Genomic DNA, 17,199 nt, shown 5'->3' with positions numbered 1-17,199 from the left:
CTCAACAGATAACATTATATCATCCTCCCATCACACACTCTCATGCAGCACACTTAAGTTTTCAGACCATAGAGTGCTACTCACTGAGCACTTACATCAAGCCTGTGGTCAGGAGGGTGGTCACTTGTGAATGAAATTAGAAAGGTGCTCTAAAGCGCTCCACTATAGCATATAGAGAGTGTGGAGAGTCCATCTTCTCCAATTGTAATACTATCACCTTCACTTTCACTCCATCAGGAGGCCAAGGCTTTGTCTACAGCCTCTGTGTCTTTAATAATCACAGGCTCAGTCCAAATCAATCTTTTTGTTCCTCTTTCTTATTATGCCTTTTTCTGAGCTTACTGAAATAGTTGTTGCTTTAAGAAGTGTCACTATGAAATTGCGTGATACCTTTAACACATTATTAGACCATGGCAGGCACTTTGAAACACTGTCCCATAAATACTGATGATTACTCTCATAAACGCCGACTAGTCTTATGCCATAAAGTAATAATAAAAGAAAGAGCCAAGGCCCCAGGAGAAAAGATATATATGTTGTATTTGTATTATCATACTGAAATATTATACTCACAGCCTCATTTAAAAGTATGCAGTGTACAAAGAGGTATATGCTGTGGAAAAAACTGGAACGAGTAAGTAATAATGTGTTTTTTATTAAGTTTGAATAACAAAATAATTGAATCTGTCATGCCTACATTTTGTCCTCATATTGTAGTACAGTTTGTTCAGCTCACTTAGACACTGGAGATCCCGTTACACAGGGGTTAATGGACAGCACAATTCCTCTGCCTGGCTGAACATGGGGGAAGTAAATAAATCACAGCCCATGCTCAACACTAGCTGTATAGATGGATGTACCCTGGCAGAATCAGGTTAGGCTAAAGGACTCTACATAACTCTCAGTAAAGAATAGTAAGACATTACACAACTAAATGGGTAGCTGCTTTGAAGTATATACAGTACAATCATACAACTGTACAACATTTAAAAAGGCCCTCTCTAGAGTCAGCACCTGATTTGTCCATGCTGAGCTACTCTAGAAACCTGGTGATGCAACATGACAGGCTCTGTGAAGTACATATGAAAAAAAACAACAACAACATTTTAAGATTCAAACTCATTTATCTTTTCGTAAAGCCAACCACACCAAATGTGAAACATTTGGAATTTCTCCAAATGTAAGAGTCTGTTAAAAAAATACTTTTGCTAATGCAACACATATTCTTCAGATGTCAATGACATACAATAATTATATGTGTATATAAATATATATTATTACACAACAATACGGCTATTGATTGACTGATCTATTTAATCTAGTAAAGAAGTGTCCTATTTGACCAACAAGATGCTTTGTTGTCAAGGACACATATAGAGAACCATTCATTTCCAGGGGCAGCATTAGTTGATGTAAAAGCTAAAGAGATTACTGTACATGTGTCAGGAATTACATGTTGTCGTTGTCATAAGGTATATGGAGCTTTTAAAGAGTAGCAATTCAACTTACAATATAATTATTAGTATCTTGGCCAAGGAGGTGTTGTTTTTCGCTTGGGTTTGTTTGTCAGTAGAATTAAGGAAAAACCCCTGACTAGATTTTTAGAAAACGTTTTTGGAACTATGTTATATGGGCGAAGGAAGAAGAGAACCCATTAATTTTGGAGCAATTCTGGGTCAAATGGCAGTTACAAGCAATATTGGTTACTTTCGTTGAAGGTGCAACATGCATTTAAAGTCTGGCCAAGGATTGCCTGCACATGGAAACATGGAATAGCTGAGCCAAAATAGCGCTATAGCAACAATAGCAACACTGGTTACTTCCTTGCTCTAACATACACACTGCCGACCAAAACTAGAGCAGAGAAACTCAGATTACTTCATTAATCCTCTGTTTTGGGTGCAACTATTCCAATACATCTTTACATAGCAATTGTCTTTTATGCTATCGTTCTGAATGTTGTAAAGGAACTTTAGCGTTGCAAGGAATGCACACTGTATATAGACTCTTATTGTATATAGACTATTATTGCACTATTTCACTATTCTACTATTTTATTTTTTGTATTTACTTGCACTATTTTTTCAGTTTTTCCATTGTATTGTGTTGCACTGATGGTGGAGCCTGTGACCTAAGATTTTCATCGTCATAACTAAACTTTAGCTAATAATAATAATATTATTACCATCAAAGGCAACATATGGGCTCGCTGTCTTACCTTAAGAAATCCACAGAGCCACGAGTGTAAAAAAGGCTTTTACAAGGTGAGTTGATGTTGGGGGTGGTTACTTTTTCCACCCTGCTTCCAGTTTTTATGCTAGACTTAGCACCTCCTAGCTCTAGCGAACACAGTAGCCTACTTAGCATGAGCAATACTGGCAATCTTCATCTAACTCTTGCCAAGCAAGGGAAGACTAAGTAAAAACATGTTTTGTCTAATGGCTAAAATAGCAGAATAACGACAGCGGGTGTGAGTGCAAAACCGAAAAGCTAATAGGTATCAGATAAAATAAAGCAAATGTTAAATGCTTGACCTGTCTGTATATTGTTGCTCCTGTAACATGTTCAGGATCATAAGCATGTAGAGAATCATATTTCTCACTTATTCCCTAAGGGCACTTGGGAGGACATGTGCTTGTTATATTGAACCATTTGCCATTGTCGGGAAATGGGAACCTCCTTTAGTGAATTAATTACACACAGACACACTGCATATGGACATACAGTACTGACCCCATTTATCAAGTCCCTAATTGCAGACCGACCTGACTAGAGTCAATATTATCGAATGGCCATGGAGGAGCTGCAGTTTCTCTGAGCTCTTCTATGTCTTTGCCTCCAAATCATCTACTGCTGAGAATAAAGCAGACAAGCTGGGTAGACTCTTGAATCTCCTTTATATCTACACCAACAGAGGAAGTAATAAGGGAATTATCCATTGGCGTATATTCAATACACAAACTTAAATATCTCAGCAATCGAAGATTTTAAGTGGTAAATGGTAAATGGACTGTACTTATATAGCGCTTTATCCAGTCTTTAAGACCCCTCAAAGCGCTTTACATACTACATATCGTTCACCCATTCACACCCATTCATACAGAGCAGTGTTACTCTAGGACCTAACATGCATACACATTCACACACCGTTGGCCATGCCATCGGGAGCAACTCAGGGTTAAGTATCTTGCTCAAGGATACATCGACATGTTAACTGCATGGGCTGGGATCGAACCCACAACCTTCTGGTTGAAAGACGACCGCACTCCCTCACATCCACAGTCGCCCAAGTGGTCTGTTGATTGACTGCCCACTGAGCAAGAATAATCGATTATTATTCGCCTGGGCTGCCGAATAATCGATTTTGATCATGGTCAGTTTCTGGCAACCCTACTTCATAGCATAACTAGTAGTCATGTATAAGTTTACATTTATAAAGATAAAGTGTGAATATTTATGCTTTGATTGAACATGTTGCTATGTAAGCCCAGGATTGGCAGAGGTGTTCACAGACATCTTTAACAGGTCCCTGCTGCAGTCTGTAGTCCCCACATGTTTCAAACACTCCACCATCGTTCCTGTGCCCAAAAAGTCAAAAATCACCAGCCTCAACGACTGCCGCCCAATAGCACTCAAACTGAATTGTTTGTTGAATGATTATAACCCAGCCACCTATGAGGATGGTCCTCTGAATTCATGCTGGACATAGGTGTGTATAAGAATTGGTTTGTTGAATGAAAGTTTGAATGTGTTTTTTATCACCAAACTTTTATGAGGAGATGCCTCTAAATTCTGTCGGGAGATTTTAATATCACAACTGAATTGGGCAGTTGAAGTTATAATTTAGTGTGATAAATGTAAGACTGTGAATTGAGTTCTCATTCATAACACTCCGTTCAATGTCTCACTATGGAATGCGCCTCAACGCGTATGCAAACAGAAGCATCAATCTCATTACGCCAATCCTGATTGGCTGGTGATCTTGACATCTACGTCAGGGAATCCACCCACCCTTTAAGTAGCTTGCGCTAGGTCGCAGCATCATTCAAACACCTCTTCTCGCTTCAGAGCACATCTCGAATATCAGTAGCCGGGCTAGCTTAACGGTCCACAGACTGAACCTAAGCTAACATTCGGTCGACGGGCGCTTGCCGGTTACTTTATTTGCTTTGCAGAAGAATTGAACAAATATTAACACACCAGTTAATATTGTAATCTGCCCCGCCGTTTTTTCTTTCGAAATAACGGTAAGGTTTGATTTTTTTCTTCAAACAGTAACATACCTGTTGCTAGTTTATCCCTCCGCACCGACACCACGGCGAGCGGGGACGGACTCTTCTCTCCCTCTCTTCTCTCCCTTAATATTTTTTAAAGAAAAATCTACCCTGTCGTTTTTTCCTTTCGGAATAACGATAAGGTTGGATTTTTTTCGGTAACATACCTGTTACTAGCTTGTCCCTCCGCGCGACACCCCGGCAAACGAGGATTGACCCTTCTCTCCCTCACACCAGAGGAGTCGGAGGCTCGGAGGCTCGGCTCGGAGGCTCGGCTCGGAGGCTGCGGGTTTAGGATCTCGGGCACGGACTCACACCAGGTCTGCTCGTCCTGCCTTGGGCTGGAACACGCCCAGGAAGCTATCGATACCGATCGATACCGCTCCCAACTGGACCTCACCGTGGTTCCACCCGCGGAGGATGTCCTACTGGATTATATGGAGGAGGATGAAGAGGATGCCTCTGAGTTCCTCTTATCTGACTCGGATGAGCACGAAGATGACATCTTCGTTTCATCTGCCCAGGCTGCTAAGCCGGAGTCAATGTCCGCTCCCCCGGACGAAAGCACACCAGCTTCGCCCTGCCTCAGTATGGACTTGCAGACCGCAGCGAGGATGAGGAAGCAGCTTCTCCCAGTCTTTCCAGAGATGCTGGACAAGGTGTCGGTCTCGTGGAGAGACCACCCTTTCAGCAACAAGGCCCCAATCCAGGGTGCCTCCTCTTTGGACTGTGTCGACATGGAGCCCCACGCAGACCGCTTCCAATAAAAACAATAAACAATCTGACGTCTACCCCCCTTCTAAGAGTGGCTGCTACCTCTCTCAGAAGGCGGACGATGGACGGGGCTGTGAAGGCATCACCGCCACGCGCATGCGCAGTGTCGACCGGGGTTGTCAACCTGCGGTACCACCGTGTTCAGACACTAGAGGGCCCCATAACACAACAAATAAAGACACAGAGGGCAGACGACAGGGATGTGACATCTCCACTCGCTTTGAGAAGCGAAAAGTGGAGGATGCTCACAGTATCTGCTTGGGTTATCAAGACAATAACACGGGGTTACAGACTCCAATTCGCTGTCACCCCCCCTCACTTTTCGGGCATTCTGCATTCACAAGCCCGGGGAGTCGGCCCATATTCTAGAGCAAGAGATCCTCTCGCTACTAGACAAGAAGGCTATATCTATAATACCCTCCGAACAGAGTCAGAGCGGCTTTTATTCCAAGTATTTTCTCATTCTCAAACGGGGAGGGAACGGGATTCGGCCTATACTAGATTTGATGGCTCTGAACAAATATCTCAAAAGTACAAATTCAGAATGCTCACTCACACATCTCTGTTGCGTCTCGTTCGCCAAAACGATTGGTTCACATCAGTCGACCTCAAAGACGCGTATTTCCACATCCCAGTATATTATCCACACAGGAAATATCTGAGGTTCGCCTTTCAGCGTGTCTGTTACGAGTACAGAGTACTTCCCTTCGGTCTGTCTCTCATCCCACGAGTGTTTGTACGGTGTACGGAAGCCGCGATAGCCCCGTTAAGACAACAGGGTATTCGCCTGGCAACTTATCTGGACGATTGGCTCCTTCTCGCACAGTCGGAGCAAGAGGCTATTACGCAGACAAATGTCCTCGTAAAACACCTGCTTGACCTGGGTTTCGTAATAAACACAGAAAAGAGCATGTTGTCCCCAGCCCAGACTGTATTCTTCCTGGGCCTACGCCTGAATTTGGTGCCCTTTACAGCCCGCCTGTCAGCAGAGAGAGTGAAAGCCTTCAGGGCTTGCCTCGCTCATTTCCAGCCACGCAAATATGTTCTCTTCAGATCATGTCTGCGGTTACTGGGGCTCATGACGTCAGCCATCCTGGTGGTACGACTGGGATGCTTTCACATGAGCGGGTAGCTGCCCTCAGACTGGACCCCGTGCGCCATGGCGCGCGGAGAGTGATGGTCACTATGAAATGCATAATGGCACTACGCCACTGGCTGCACCCGACTTTTCTAGTACGGGGCGTGCCTATGGGTGCTGTCCTATCGCGGAAGGTGGTCACCACAGACGCATGTCTGACGGGCTCGGGGGGTATATACGAAGGTCGACCTGTGAGGGGTCTCTGGAGCAGAGACCTCCAACGGTCACACATAAATTATCTGGAGCTTGTAGCGGTGTTCCTCACCCTGAAACGCTTTCTGCCTTTTCTCAGAGGACATCATGTCCTCGTGAGGACAGACAACACGACCACAATATCGTATATAAACCGCCAAGGGGGTTTGCGTTCTCTCCAGTTACACATGCTGGCACGCAAACTGATCTTATGGAGCTGCGGACATCTCCTCTCTCTGAGAGCGACGCACGTACCAGGAGTGATGAACCTCGGGGCAGATCTACTGTCCAGAGGTGCACCACTATATGCAGACTGGACTCTACATCCAATAATTGTGAGTCAGCTGTGGGTGCGTTACGGCCGGGCCGCGGTGGATCTGTTCGCATCAAAAGAAAACGCTCAATGTCAGCTGTTCTTTTCAATGCGCGATTTAAACGCACCGTTAGGCGTGGACGCGCTCACTCACGTTTGGCCTCCGGTCCTTCTGTACGTGTTCCCACCCCTGGCTCTGATACCCCCAACTCTGACCAGAGTGAGAGAACAACGCCACACACTGATCCTAATAGCTCCACACTGGCCTGCAATGTACTGGCTGGCGGAGATATATCAGCTGCTGTGCGGGCAGCCGTGGCAGCTCCCGCTACGCAGGGACATACTGTCTCAGGCGGGGGGGACGATTTTTCACCCACACCCAGAGCGCTTGGCACTATGGGCCTGGCCCGTGAGTGGTATAACCTGAATACAGTGGGACTCCCTCAGAAGGTGATAAACACTATTCAGAGTGCAAGAGCTTCCTCCACCAGGTCCCTCTATGACTGTAAGTGGAGGGTGTTTGAGGAGTGGTGCCTTCAAAAAGGACACATCTCTTTTCAATGTCCTGTCGGGGTGATTCTATCATTCCTACAGGACTTGATCGATAAACACAGAGCTTTCTCTACGATCAAAGTGTACCTGGCTGCTATTGCTGCATGCCATGTGGGCTTTGAGGGAAAGACGGCTAGCCAACATCCCTTGGTCTGCCGTTTTATGAAAGGGGCTCGCAGGTTCCTCCCTGTTTCCAGATCACTGGTGCCCTTATGGGACTTGGCAGTGGTTTTAAATGGGCTCACTCGACCTCCATTTGAACCCCTGGAAGAAGCTGACATGAAACACCTGTCACTGGCTCTGGCATCTGCCAAGCGAGTCAGTGACATTCATGTGCTCTCTGTACATCCGTCATGCACTCAGTTTGCCCTGGGGAAAACGAGAGTGTTGCTGAAGCCCAACCCTGCCTTTGTACCTAAGGTGGTTGGCTCATGTAATTGACATTGAGGCATTTCCTCCGCCACTGTGTTCCTCTGAGGAACAGCGGCCAAATTTCCTGTGCCCAGTCCGTGCTTTACGCACCTATATGGACAGGTCAAAAGAGTTTCGATGCAATTACCAACTCTTTGTATCCTGGGCTAACCCTCATAAGGGCAAGCCCGTTACCAGGCAACGGCTCTCCCACTGGATTGTGGAAGCGATTGCTCTGGCTTATACGAGTCAGGGTTTGTAGGCACCAACGGGCCTGCGTGCTCATTCTACTTGTGGACTGGCTACATCCTGGGCTTTGTTCAAGGGTGTTTCCATCCAATACATTTGGAGACATAACGAGAGAAGGTAAAAACCCTGTACAAGTGTGGACCAATTTTTCTTCAAATAAACTGATCCCACCCTTTGGATTGGGACAACTTAAAAGAAATCTGCGCTCTCCTCTCCTGCTTGAAAGGTAAGAAATGCACATCTGCCACACTGCCACTTAGGTAGGGCCACATCTCATTACTGATATAAAAAATCCTTCGGGATCGCTTAAACAGATTTTGCGGGTTATCTGAATTGAAACAGCAGTTCATTGAACCTGGTTCTTCAGGAGTAGGTAGAAGTGAGATCTTGCTGACGTTGGTGGATCTGAGCCAAGCAGTAAACTTACATGGACGCAATAGCTTCTGTTAGGTCAATTAGTAGGTCTGAGTAATTTGCCGGAATAAGTTAACAGGCCTCCCGACTCCCACACAAGTTCATTGTCGATTAGCAAGCTTGTTAGTGGGGTTGCTAATGTGACAATAGTTGCACAATAGTACAAACTATAGCTTCATCCATGTTGGACTGTCTGGTTCATCTTTCTATTTCACTGCATAGATTTACTCTGGTAATTCAATTTTTTTTTTTAAAGAATTATACCCCCAAATTTGGCCAATTTCATTGCTAATGTGAACAGCGCTTAACATGGAACTTGAATAGCCTAAAATATAATTTATTTTCTCCAGGTTTGCAAAATGATGTGATGTGGCAGTAAACTTGGTAATTCATAATGACAGGACAGCACACACTCCATTATGAAGGCAATGGTCAGCCAGAGAACTATGATCCCAATTATTAAAAAAGGATAATTTGTGAGCAATGCAGTCTAATTGTTAATGCCACAACCCCGAGTTCAAAGAAAGTTGAAGTATCCTTGGACAAGATACTGAACACCGAATTGTTCCCAATGGCATTGCCTAAAGTGTGGGAGTGCATGACAATGTGTATTGCTCCTGATGAGCAGGTGGCACCATGTTTGGAAGCCTCTGCTGACAGGTTATGAATGTTTTAATGGGTGATACAAAGACTAGAAAAAAGCGCTACATAAATGAAGTCAATTTAAAAAATGTTCCAGTAATGAATGGTCTCTTACGCAGCGTCCATACGGCGGTGTGCTTTGAACCAACAACCAATCACATGAATCTCCCGCCCCGGACACACAAGCACGCGGTTTGATTGGCTATAGCTTGGACTGGAATATGATTTGATTGGCTGACGCTTCCGTGGAAGCTTCAAAAGTAGAACATTGCTCTACTTTGAACCGAACAAAGTGAGCAAAGCGAGCAAAGCGAACAAAGCGAAGCGACGGAACCACAATGCAGTTCGGCAAAGCGTGACGTCACCCCATTCAAAGTGAATGGGCAGAAGCGTTGAAGCTTCAACGCACGCCGCCGTGTGGACGGGCCGTTAACAGTGAGGTGCTTTGGTTTTACCATACATCTACAAATAAGATGAGTCTGGCCATGGCAGGCTTGAGGTTGGAGTTAATTAAACCCAACAAAAGGGATGTGCCATTTTTCATCATGAAAAAACAAAGTACAGACTAACAGGTTCAGGTCCTCTACACTGTTAGGCCAGTCTGAGTTCTCTGATGACTGACATTTCACTTTAGGAATCATTTATTTTAAGGCTTCAGCCCGGATATATGTGTACATTACAGTCCAGTGCGAATGGTCAGGGCCGGCTAGAGGCTCGCTCTGTACCAGGAGCCATGATTAATGCAGCAGTTAACCCAAGGGAGGTAACCTAGTTCTGCTGGGGAGAGAGAGAGAGAGAGAAATCAAAGCCTAGTTCAACTTTTTCAACATGCAGATATTGTGCGTGCAGAAAATTCACGACCGTATTTTGAGCATTGGTCTGCACACAGACAAACAGAGCGGAGCAGAGACAGAAACATTATCTAGGGAAAACACCGGTGTCCAATGGGGAATATTTTTAAAACACACAACAAACAATGCCAGACTCTATATTAGAGCTGATTTTTTTTCCAAACTATGGACGATATGGAATATTAAAAACGCTTGAAATGTTATGTGAATGTTTTTGGTTGTTGGTTTAATTGGACTGTCAACCTAGTTTTAGGAAATGTTGAGGCGATCGTAGAGACCAGGGGTGGGGAACCTTTTTTCTCTCAAGGGCCATTTCATTTTTTACAAAATCCACGAGGGCCGTACAAATTATTGAACTCAACGTCTGCTAAAAAAAAACTAAAATCACAGGCCATTCATTTCGCCTTTCTTTCATGCTGTGCAAAGAAAAAGCAACCTCTTAATCCAGATATTTTACCATGACAAGATTTATTTTTTAATGTTGATATTAAAAGCATCAATCTGGTGCACTTTGACAGAAAAATTAAGAGATCTATGGATACATCTCTCAACAGGGTGTGTGTGTGTGTGTGTGTGTGTGTGTGTGTGTGTGTGTGTGTGTGTGTGTGTGTGTGTGTGTGTGTGTGTGTGTGTGTGTGTGTGTGTGTGTGTGTGTGTGTGTGTGTGTGCAACACGTTCTCACTCCCATCCCGTCACATATTGACGGACGGTCAGGGCCCCTCCCCGTCGCTATATTACGTACAGGGTACCCCTTTCCCGTCATTTTCTACGGGCAGGGCGTCCCATAGACCTTCATTGCGGACAGCGGACCCCTTGACCGTCAGGTTTCTACGGGAAGGGCGTCCCATAGACCTTCATTGCGGACAGCGGACCCCTTGCCCGTCAGGCTTCTACGGGAAGGGCGTCCCATAGACCTTCATAATGCCTATTTTAAGGTTCATTTGGCCATTAAAATGCGTTTTGATGTCATTTTATACGAGTAATGAGTTTTTATTTCTGATTATTTGTGCAGTACATGTACATGATGTTTAGTTTGCTAGTTATGACGAAGATTACTTCATGAATGTGTACACATTCATGGTTGCTAAGGTGGTTGCTATGGACGCTGCAACAGCTCCCAGACCACGTGATCAACAACAATGGCTGTCCTTTGTGTTATTCTCGGTGGAAAAATGCCTATTTTATGGTTCATTTGGCCATTAAAATGCGTTTTGATGTCATTGTATGCGAATAATGAGTTTTTATTTCTGATTATTTGTGCAGTACATGTACATGATGTTTAGTTTGCTAGTTATGACGAAGATTACCTTACGTCTGTGAGGAAAATGCATGGGGCTCAGAGCCTCGTATTTTTAAAATCTTTTTTTCCTTCTAATTTGTTATTCTTTTCAAAATAACACACTGTTATTTACTCACCAATAACACACAATTATCCTTGCTTTTATTTATTGGTTTAATTCCATAATCTCGGTCTTTTTTGGCGTTCGTCAGGAACTGAATTTAAAAATAAAAATAACCGGAAACAGACGTGGGCATTTCGAGCGATTACCCAAGATTCTCAGCTACGCTGATTGGATGTTTTAGCCGCAATGCATGCTGGGATTTGGTGTTTATATTATATGAAATCCGGAAAACATTTGAAAAGACTAAAATAATACTTAATTCCGAGTGCTCTTGCTTTTCTCTTTGAAAGTCATCACATAACGGCATTGTAATACACGGTTCGGCTGCATTAAACATTACAGATCTGCCGTAGTTCTTTATTTATAGCGCCCTGATGATAAGACCTTTGGAAAAACTGAAGAAATGCCGCCGAAACTGAATACTTGACGTGGATCATAAATATATCAACAATTAAAAAACTTCTCAATTTCTCTTCACACAATACGTCTCCTTGCAGTATCAACACTAATTCGGCTGACTTTTACATTTGATGTAATTCATAGATAGGTTATATTTACACCATACGGTGCACAGCTGATAAAAAAGGACTGTAGTTTTTAAAGATATTACTGATTTGAATTGGATTGCATTTTGAATGTAAGAATGTAAATACTGATTCTGAAATAGTATAGCAATATGCTGTAAAATTATGTGAAAGCATGAATAAAACTACACATCTTCAGATGTTGTACATAAGTGTCTGTGTGTACCTTGTGTGCCTAGTGGTTAAAGCACGTTATTGAATTATTGTTTTTATGTGTTATATTTGATTAAAAAAATATTAAGAGTACATATACTTTCATAGGGGGAAAGTAGAAGGTCTGTGATAGAAATATAGAATATAAAAAATCAAGAAGATACTATAAGTGATCTCTTCAATAAAACAGTTTAGTGCAGGATGTACAAAGATATTAATAGGAGGAGGTGCAAAACAGAAAAACGAATTAACCTTTATTTAAACATTAAATAACAGATTACGGTCTTCTTTTAAATAAGAAAAAAACGTTGGGGGTATCTATCTACAGATAAATACAAAGTACTTAACGTCTAATATATTGCTTTCCTGCAATGTTAACTATGTTGAAGCACTTATTTTAACTGATATTATACATATGGATTATACTCTTATGTATGTAGATAGAATAAGAAATGTGCAGAATATGACAGTTTAATGGTGGAGGTACACACATATTGATAGATGTCTTGTACTGCACTGTTGAGGGACCTGTGACCCAAGTTTTTCATTCATTTCATAACTACACCGTAAGTTGTGTAAATGATATGTCAATACACCTTTAAAATCTTGAAATCTTGAAAGGGATGTGCAAAATAGCCATAATATATAGTCTTTAATTAACTATTAGTAGAGAATAACGAGTAATTAATATACTTTATTACTCGTTTCCATTAATGTCAATTGCAGATACATGTTTAGTCTTCTCAAGCACAAGTATCAAATATCTCTCCTGATTGTTGGCACTTGACAATCACCTTATCTGAATTTTACTCAGGTGTAACTAAAGTCTGATTTAAGGGTTGTTTATATTTCACATCATTAATCAGAATCTGCAAAGTAACTCAAATAAATGCAGTGGAGTAAAAATACCAGGTTAACCTCTGAATTGTAGTGGAGTAGAATTACAAAGTATCAATGAGCTTTCATGTGGGTATATTAATGCTATATATTGATGCTGCGCATTATGGACAGCGATTTTTATCCATTTATTAATTATATGTTTTACATTTGATAACACCAATGTGTTTAATACTGGCAACTTCTAATTGTGGGAAAACGAAAAAGTTCAGTAGAGACGTCCCATAGAACATTTTGCGAAACACAATAGTGTAGTGTGTAGTTCTGGGGGGGCGTTCGATTCCAGTTTTGGATAGTATGGCGTGGTTTCGTTCCATTTCACACAGCTGTTTGACGCTGTAACCTTGGCGCACTGCCACTCCAACATCCAATCCCAGACCTAGAAGAGTAATCACGGGGACTGTAGTCCTAAACGATAGCTGGGGATTCTGGGTAGTGTAGTGTCTTCGGCCATCCTAACTCAAACATTTTGACAATCGCAATGATGCTCGAACTGTCCCTTATAGGCCTACGTCTGTTTCCGGTTATTTTTATTTTGAAATTCAGTTCCTGACGAACACCAAAAAAGACCGAGATTATGGAATTAAACCAATAAATAAAAGCAAGGATAATTGTATGTTATTGGTGAGTAAATAACAGTGTGTTATTTTGAAAAGAATAACAAATTAGAAGGAAAAAAAGATTTTAAAAATACCCATGTATTTTCCTCACAGACGTAAGGTAATCTTCGTCATAACTAGCAAACTAAACATCATGTACATGTACTGCACAACTAATCAGAAATAAAAACTCATTACTCGCATACAATGACATCAAAACGCATTTTAACGGCCAAATTAACCTTAAAATAGGCATTTTTCCACCGAGAATAACACGAAGGACAGCCATTGTTGTTGATCACGTGGTCTGGGAGCTGTTGCAGCGTCCATAGCAACCAACTTAGCAACCATGAATGTGTACACATTCATGAAGTAATCTTCGTCATAACTAGCAAACTAAACATCATGTACATGTACTGCACAAATAATCCGAAATAAAAACTCATTACTCGCATAAAATGAGATCAAAACGCATTTTAATGGCCAAATGAACCTTAAAATAGGCATTATGAAGGTCCATGGGACGCCCTGCCCGTAGAAGCCTGACGGGCAAGGGGTCCGCTGTGTCCGCAATGAAGGTCTATGGGACGCCCTGCCCGTAGAAAATGACGGGAAAGGGGTACCCTGTACGTAATATAGCGACGGGGAGGGGCGCTGACCGTCCGTCAATATGTGACGGGATGAGAGTGAGAACGTGTTGGTGTGTGTGTGTGTGTGTGTGTGTGTGTGTGTGTGTGTGTGTGTGTGTGTGTGTGTGTGTGTGTGTGTGTGTGTGTGTGTGAGTATACGTGTGTGTGAGTATACGTGTGTGTGTGTAATTTTGCGTTTGTGTGTATTGTGTTTTTTTCCCGGGGAAAACCCTCACGAGAAACACCGGCTGTTGTTATGCCTGCAGTGACGTTAAGTTACTCCGTTCTCCGCTTGTAATTATGCCGTTACAAGCTTCAAAGTTGTATTTATCATCTGAATTTGCCAAAACAAGTTTAATATTCTGAAAGCCAAGACTTTGTTTATTTGAAACCAGATGAAAACAAACTGTAACGGACCCGGCCGTGTTATTTATGATTACTCTACGCCAGTGTTTCTCAAACTTGTTCATACCAAGGACCACTTAACCAATAAAAAAACACTCGCGGACCACCTAACTCCACAAATATCCAAAAACACATAGTGTTTTACAAATCGCCTGAAAATGGTACAAACAAGTGGCCACATGTGGGATGAAGGTGTTTATCTGGGCTATATCATGCAATCAAAAGTGAAACTTAAGCTCGCTCCATTGCGGAGATATTCTCGCGAGAGTGCGGAAAACTTAAATGTATTTATTTATTTCAAATGTGAAATGTTACCAATATACTCACGGACCATTAGGGGGCGCTCACGGACCACCAGTGGTCCGCGGACCACACTTTGAGAAGCACTGCGCTTACATTCATAATGTCAGCCGGAGGGAGGGGGGGGCGGCGCTGCGGAAGAGCAGATTGCCTATCATCATCCCTTTACAAGCTTCAAAAATGTATTTATCGTGTGATTTTGGAAATAAAAGTTTCATATTCTGAAAGCTAAGACTTTGTTTATTTAAAATCAAACAAAACACCCGAACCCTGGAAAAAAATTTGTTTACGCAAATCCACGTTTATTTTGAAATGAGCCGTTGCAACTTCCGACTGATTTCGATAGAGCGGATCACATATAGGTATGGCCCATTAGTGTAGGAACCCAGGACCCAACGTGTGGTTAAAGGCACTTATAGAGTGGCGAAGTCCATCCCCTTCCGGTGGACCTCCATGGGACCTTATTTCGAAAAAATTATGTATTGAAGTCAATGGAGAGAGAAGATTATCTTTCGATCCCGTTTTAATTGTGCCACGAAGTACACATATGATGTTTGTAAATTTAAAAGATAATTTTGCAAGTAAAAAAAAAAAAAAGTGTCGTAAAACTGTGAAGTAACACATTTGTTTGTGTGAAACGCTCAATGAACTACATCTCTGGTCTCGCAGAACAACACACGTCACCAAGATGGCCATCACTACTGTCTTGTCAACCAAACGATTGACTACACTCACTATCACCATAAGGAAACACGTCCAGAAGAATGTCATGCAAAGCTGCCTGCCTAGTAGAAAAGATCGGCGATCGGTGATCGCCGATGCTAGCGTTAGCATTTCTCCCCCGGGCTTAAATTGTGTATTATAGAATGATCACACCGATGACAGTACTCTTCAAAGGGTTCACGAAATATGACTACTACTCTTACTGTTTAACATTTTGGGTTACTTAATGTTACTTCATATTAAGGCTAATACAAATGACAAGGCTGTAATGCTAACTAACGTGCTAGCTACTAGCTAGGTAGCTAACTTGATCCAGCCATGTGTAATTCATGGCACCATTCAAACAAGATCGAAAGATACGTTTTCTCTCTCCATTTACTTCAATACATTATTTTTACGAAATAAGGTCCCATGGACCGGAAGTAGATGGCCGTGACTTTGCCACTCTATACGGCCCAAGCCGGCAGGAAGTGCGCCAGGAGTTGAAGCAAATGTTCATAGTGGAAACATTTTGGGATAGCATGAAGTAATGCAACGTCAATTAGGCCACATTTATACGACCAAATAGGTTGATTGTTCAGACCCTCTAATACACGGGGCCAAATCAGGCCCGTGTTGGATTTAATTTCGGCCCGCAGGATAATTTTTAATTTCTATTAGATCTGGCCCGCCGGTATATTGCACGCCAGTGGCGGCGCTAGGGGGTGGCTACCTGGGCTCAAGCCCCGGATGTTTCACTTAAAAAAAAATGTTTTAAAAAGATTATTTTTTTTTATTTAAATGTCTCAGGAGTAATGTGCTGTACCGGAGTCCACCAGAGAGGCAGCCGCTGCGGGATATTAGCCTGCGTACTGCGTAGCCTTCCCTGCCCTGAAGAAGAAGTGATCCTTCCTGTGCCTGACGAGTTTTAAGCTAATAGCCTATAAAGTTATGGATATTAGAAAGTTATTTTCATCGAAGCAGGCGCCACAAGCTGCAGCAGCAGCAGCAGCAGTATCAGCAGCTGACAACAATGTCATCACCAGCAGTGAAGAAATGGATGATGAGACTAGTGTTAATTTCGTCAGCTATTTTTTTATTTAGTTTTAGTCTTAGTCCTGTGTTAAATTTTCTTTTTAGTTTTAGTCATATTTAGTCACCTTCATCCTGTTTTTATTTAGTCAAGTTTTAGTCGACTAAATGTCTGAGCATTTTAGTCTTATTTTAGTCGACTAAGACAGTAAACATTTTAGTCAAGATTTAGTCGACTAAAAGTCTGAGCATTTTAGTCTTATTTTAGTCAAAGAAAACTAATTATTTTAGTCTACTTTTTGTCAATGAAAACTGTTGAGTCTTTTTTAGTCATCAGATTATATAGAACATTTCAGTCAAACTAGTCTAGCCAAAACCAATAATTTGTCATTTTAGTATATATAAATAAATAGGATTATATCTTGTCCTTATTTGATGAAAAACACAGGTTGAATGATTAAGAATGCAGCTTTGCAGAGAGTATCTGGTCAGGTTTGTGATGTGTTATGGCCGCATTGCTTCCCTTCTGATAAAACAATGCATTCTCTTTTTTTCTCCGCCTCATTGTAGCGAAAATGGGCCCAAATATCACATTGTATCCCAAGCAGTGGTGGCTTTAGACTTTTTCGTTGTCAGTCATTTTGAGGGACAGGATTGTAACATTTCCGTCATAATCCATTATTAT

At 42.2% G+C, this 17,199-nt stretch overlaps 1 protein-coding gene across 1 annotated transcript in view; it reads right to left on the bottom strand.

Moving 5' to 3' along the window:
• Positions 1 to 17,199, bottom strand: part of syt9b (synaptotagmin IXb) — an 87,927-nt gene that overhangs the window by 26,303 nt on the left and 44,425 nt on the right. The gene's annotated exons all lie outside the window — the stretch shown is intronic.

This window comes from Pseudochaenichthys georgianus, chromosome 6, assembly GCF_902827115.2.
Source record: "Pseudochaenichthys georgianus chromosome 6, fPseGeo1.2, whole genome shotgun sequence".
Taxonomy (NCBI): domain Eukaryota; kingdom Metazoa; phylum Chordata; class Actinopteri; order Perciformes; family Channichthyidae; genus Pseudochaenichthys; species Pseudochaenichthys georgianus.
Note: the sequence above shows the minus strand (reverse complement) of the source record. Positions and strands in the feature narration are given on the sequence as shown.